This window comes from Chiloscyllium plagiosum, unplaced genomic scaffold, assembly GCF_037043375.1.
Source record: "Chiloscyllium plagiosum isolate Xiang-an unplaced genomic scaffold, Cpla_swu_hap1 HiC_scaffold_43, whole genome shotgun sequence".
Taxonomy (NCBI): Eukaryota; Metazoa; Chordata; class Chondrichthyes; order Orectolobiformes; family Hemiscylliidae; genus Chiloscyllium; species Chiloscyllium plagiosum.
Genome location: NW_028270181.1, coordinates 22843119 through 22849118, shown reverse-complemented (window position 1 = coordinate 22849118; position 6000 = coordinate 22843119).

Genomic DNA, 6000 nt, shown 5'->3' with positions numbered 1-6000 from the left:
TTTTTGGAAATAGATTTGACGTATTTATTCCACTGAATTTTGCAGAATCAAAAAAAATGTTAAGCTCAGCCTTTATAATTTACAGCGTATGTCCTAACTGTAGCTAATCCTAGGGGCGGCACAGGGGCTCAGTGGTTAGCGCTATTGCCTCATAGCACCAGGGACCTGGGTTCAATTCCCACCTCGGGCAACTGTCTGTGTGGAGTTTGCACATTCTCCCCGTGCCTGTGTGGGTTTCCTCCGGGTGCTCCGGTTTCCCCCCACAATCCAAAGATGTGCAGGTTAGGTGAATTGGTCATGCTAAATTGCCCATAGTGTTTGGTATATTAGTCAGAGGTCAGTATTGGGTCAGAGACTAGGTCTGGGTGGGTTACTCTTCAGAAGGTTGTGTGGACATGTTGGGCTGAAGGGCCTGTTTCTACACTGTAGGGAATCTAATCTTCAAAAAGAATGTCAAGGTGTAAGAAAGAGAATTGAGAATATTTATATGGCTCCAGAAATGTTGCACTTCAGTTGTGTGGGAGACTGGAGAAAGTGGAATTGTTCTCCTCAGATCAGAGAAGGTAGAGGGGAGAATCGAAGCAATCAAAGAGAGCTAATGAGAAGAAACTATTTCCAATGGCACAAGGATCAGTAACCAGAAGATGGAGATTTAAAGTAGAGAAAATGACTAGAATTAAGATGCAGCTCTTTTTGCCTTAAGTTGTTATGATTGGAATGCACTGGCTGACTTGCAAATTTGATAGTGACTTTCAATAGGAATTGGGTAAAATGGTCAAGGAGCGGCATTGGCAGGTTAATGAAGAAAGTGGAGAGGAGTGGGAGAAGAATGAGGATCACTACCACCTATCCAAGGAAACCAGGGATGGGTCATAAAAGCTGGTCTTGCCTCGCCAGTGAAGTCTGCACTCCAAGAATGAAGAAAACGAAAATGAATCCAATTAGTAATGGTGTAAAGGGTTTGGGGATAATGTTGGTAAAAGACTTTGAGTTGTTTAATGAGACATGAATTGTTTAATGAATTGTTTAATGGCACAGCAGTCTTGATGGGCTGAATGGCTTACTCCAGTTCCTGTTACTATGACCCCATGTAGTTGAGGGTACACTGGCTGCAATAGTTGAAGGGTAGAGTTAAGTCCTCGAGAACACTCACCTGACCAAGACCAGCTCAGGTCAACCTCCAAGATAACCACAAGAAGCCATTTTCTTTAGCTTCATAATACTTCAGTGAATCCGCATAAATAAATTTGCTTAAGTGCACCGGTACGTTGCACCAGTACTTTTGAAATTACTTTTCAAATGAGCCAATCTCCTCAGATATTAGAGAGCAGGACAGGTAATCAAATACTGTGTGCATGATATATTGATTAAATTAAGAAAACTTACTTAAGGTTGAAGAGGCATGGATCAGACAGGGCTCTTGAGGGTTACAAGGTGGCTAGAAAGGAACTGAAGAATGGACATAGAAGAGCTAGAAGGGGGCACGAGAAAGCTTTAACGGGTAGGCTTAAGGAAAACCTGAAGGCATTGAACAAGCTGTCCTCCTATCTATCCAACCTAAACTTTGGGTCTGTTACGTAGATGACACCTTTGTCATCACAAAATGGAACAAATTAGAGGAAACATACAACACCATCAACAATATCTTGATAGGCATAAAATTCACAAAAGAGGAGGAGAATGACAACAAACTCCCATTCCTAGATGTGACAGTCGAACGTATAGTTAACGGAGAGCTTCAAACCAGCATCGTCAGAAAAACAAAAAACACACAGACCAAATACTTAACATCGAAGCAATCATCCCAACTCCCACAAGCGGAGCTGCATCAAGACATTATTTCAATGAGCTATATCATACTGCAGCACCCAAGAATTACAAAAAGCTGAAGAAAAATATCTCTACAATGTTTTCAAGAAAAATGGGTACCCAATAAACACAATCTGTCGATTCCTCAGAAACAAACCCAAACAAGCAGACACAACACAACCAAAAACTATAGCCACATTACCTTACATCAAAGACATATCAGAAATGACTTCCAGACTACTTAGACCCCTTGGCATCATGGCAGTCGACAAACCTACCAACACACTTAAACAGTGACTGATGAACCTAAAGGATCCATCAGATACTACCAGCAAACTAGTGTCATTTACAAAATACCATGCAAGAACTGTAAAAAACACTACATCAGACAAACCAGCAGGGAACTTGCCACCAGAGTACATGAACACCAACTGGCCACCAAAAGACACGACCCACTATCACCAGTTTCTATACATACAGACAAAGAAGGACACCATTTTGACTGGGACAACACACACACCCTAGGACAGGCAAAGCAAATACACGCATGAGAATTCTCAGAGGCATGGCACTCTAACCAGAACTCCATCAATAAACACATCGATTTAGATCCTCTCTACCTCCTCTTGAAAAAAAGAACTGGAAATGACATCACGCACCTTAAGAAACCAAGACCTATAAATAGAGAGGTGGCCCACTGATGATGTTAACTAGTATGGTGATGAAATATCTGAAAACAAACCTTCAAGCTCAGCGAGCTAACTTACACACTTATCATCAACCTGAACTACAAATCTTCTCAAAAATCGCAAATCCTAAACCATTCTACATTTATGTGAGGAACAAGAGGATGGCCAGAGTGAGGGTGGTCAACGTTTGGGTGAAGATTTGTAGCTCGGGTGCTCGTTGTTGCGGTTCTGTTTGCCGAGCTGGAAATTTTTGTTGCAAACGTTTCGGCCCCTGTCTAGGTGACATCCTCAGTGCTTGGGAGCCTCCTGTGAAGCGCTTCTGTGGTGTTTCCTCCGGCATTTATAGTGGCCTGTCCCTGCCGCTTCCGGTTGTCAGTTTCAGCTGTCCGCTGTAGTGGCTGGTATATTGGGTCCAGGTCGATGTGTTTGTTGATGGAGTTTGTGGATGAGTGCCATGCTTCTAGGAATTCCCTGGCTGTTCTTTGTTTGGCTTGCCCTATAATGGTAGTGTTGTCCCAGTCGAATTCATGTTGCGTGTCGTCTGCGTGTGTGGCTACTAAGGATAGCTGGTTGTGGCGTTTCGTGGCTAGTTGATGTTCATAGATGCGGATCGTTAGCTGTCTTCCTGTTTATCATATATAGTGTTTTATGCAGTCCTTGCATGGGATTTTGTACACTACATTAGTTTTGCTCATGCTGGGTATCGGGTCCTTCGTTCTGGTGAGTTGTTGTCTGAGGGTGGCTATTGGTTTGTGTACTGTTATAAGTCCTAGTGGTCGCAGTAGTCTGGCTGTCAGTTCTGAAATGCTCCTGATGTATGGTAACGTGGCTAGTCCTTTGGGTTGCGGCACTCTTCCACAAACTCCATCAACAAACACATCGACCTGGACCTAATATACCGGCCACTACAGCGGACAGCTGAAACTGACAACCGGAAGCGGCAGGGACAGGCCACTATAAATGCCGGAGGAAACACCACAGAAGCGCTTCACAGGAGGCTCCCAAGCACTGAGGATGTCACCTAGACAACAAAAATTTCCAGCTCGGCGAACAGAACCACAACAACAAGAGTGAGGGTGGGGCCGATTAGAGATAGTGGAGGGAAGTTATGCCTTGAGTCAGAGGAGGGAAGGGAGGTCCTTAATGAATATTTTGCTTCAGTATTCACTACTGAGAGGGACCTTGACGTTTGTGAGGACAGCGTGAAACAGGTTAATATGCTCTAACAGGTTGATTTTAAGAAGGAAGATGTGCTGAAAATTTTGAAAAACATAAGGATAGATAAGTTTCCTGGGCTCAATGGGATATACACAAGGTCACTACAGGAAGTGAGAGAAGAGATTGTTGTGCCTTTGTTGATGATCTTTGCATCCTCTCTGTCCACCACAGTAGTGCCAGATGATTGGAGGGTGGCAAATGTTATTCCCTTGTTCAAGAAAGGGAATAGGGAAAATCCTGAGAAACACAGACCAGTTAGTCTGATGTTGGTGGTGGGCAAATTATTGGCGAGGATTCTGAGAGACAGGATTTATGATTACTTGGAAAACCATAGTTTGATTAGAGATAGTCAGCATGGCTTTGTGAGGGGCAGGTCATGCCTCACAAGCCTTATTGAATTCTTTGAGGCTGTGACAAAACATTGATGTAGGTAGAGCAGTGGATGGATTTTAGTGTGGCAACATATAAAAGGCATCCAGATCGATAATTAGGAAGGGTTTAGGGGCATATGGGCTAAATGCTGGCAAATAGGTCTCGGTCAGAATAGGATGTCTGGTCAGCATGGCTGAGTTTGACTGAAGGGTCTGATTCTGTGCTTTATGACTCTATGATTCTATGACTCTGACTGAGACAGAAACTCAGATAATAATGTGAATTGAAACTGATTCATCTTTATCCATGCAAGTCCAGCTCCGTACTATGTAAAACCTGCAGAGGTGAGAAAACTGAAATATGACCAGAATATACTAGGAATCTCAACTGGCTAGCTAGCATCAGTGGAGCAAGAAATATAGTGAACATTTTAGACCAGTGACATTTCATCACAACTGAAAAAAGTTAAAACAAATTGGAGCAAGAGGTGGGTGGGATAAGAACAGGAAGAATGGCTGTCTGATCGGGTGAGAGACTGGAGAGATTCAATGAGAGAAAGGGAATGGACTTGGGTGGGAAAAGAAACTGGAAAGGAACAAGAAATAAACCATGTGCTGACAGCGTGTGTGCTAATGGCTGAAAGCTAAAAAATAGCATGAAAGAAAAGGGAATTCACATTTATAACTCACTAAAGATGGCCAGGCAAGTTGAAATGGTTGTTAAGAAGGCTCATATAAATAGCAGAATAGAGTATAAAAGCAAAGAAGTGATGCTGCATCTCCATGAATCTCCGTGGTCAGACCACGTTTAACGTATTGCAAGCAACAAATGCTAGAGATCACAACGGGTCAGGCAGCATCCATAGAGAGAGAGCAAGCTAATGTTTCGAGTCTAGATGACTCTTCATCAGAGCTGATTGTTGCGTTCAGTATTGCGTTCAGTTCTGGGCACCTTGTTTAAGGAAGAATATTAAAGCCCTGGAGAAAGTTCAAAGGTGGTTTAATAGAATGATACCAGAAATGAAGGATTTTCGATACAAGGAAAGCAGAGTGAAATTGGGCTGATTCTTCTCGGAGCAGAAGAGATTAAGCGGTGACTTTACTGAGTGTTCAGAATGATGAACGCTTTTCACAGGGTAAAGAATGTTATGTTGTTTCCACCAGTTGGTATGTCAGTAACTGGGGTCACAATTTCAAAATTGTCAATGAAAGAGCTAGACTGAGCTGAGGAGTAAATTCTATACTCAAAGAATTGTTAGGAATTGGAATGTGCTGCCTGGGAGAGTGGTGGGATTGGATTCTGTGGGAGGTTTCAGTAGAGAGCTGGATATATGTTTGAAAGAGATGAATGGGAAGGCAATGGCCTAGTGTTGTTGTTGTTTGAACTATTCATCCAGATACTCAGGTAATGTACTGAGGATTTGGGTTTGAATCCTGCAATGACAGAATGTTGAATTTAAACTTAATAAAAATCTGAATTTAAAACGACTAATGATGATCATGACTCCATTGTTGATTATCAGGAAAATCCCAACTGATGCTACTAATGTCCTTGAAGTGAGGAAATTGCCATTCCTGATGAAGTGCTTACGCCCGAAACATCGATTCCCCGGCTCCTCGGATGCTGCCTGACCTGCTGTACTTTTCCAGTGCCACACATTTTGACTCTGACTCTCCAGCATCTGCAGCCCTCAATTACTCCCAACTGCTATCCGTACCTGGTCTGGCCTATATGTGACTTTAGTCCCATAGCAATGTAGTTGACTCTTAACTGCCCTCTGGGCAATGAATGCTGGCCTAGCCAGCGACACCCTTGTCCTGTGAATGAACATTTTTTTAAAAATAAGGCAGCTGGAGAGATGGGGGCTAGCTGGGTAGTTCTTTCATGAGCTCGTATAGATACTCTGGGTCAA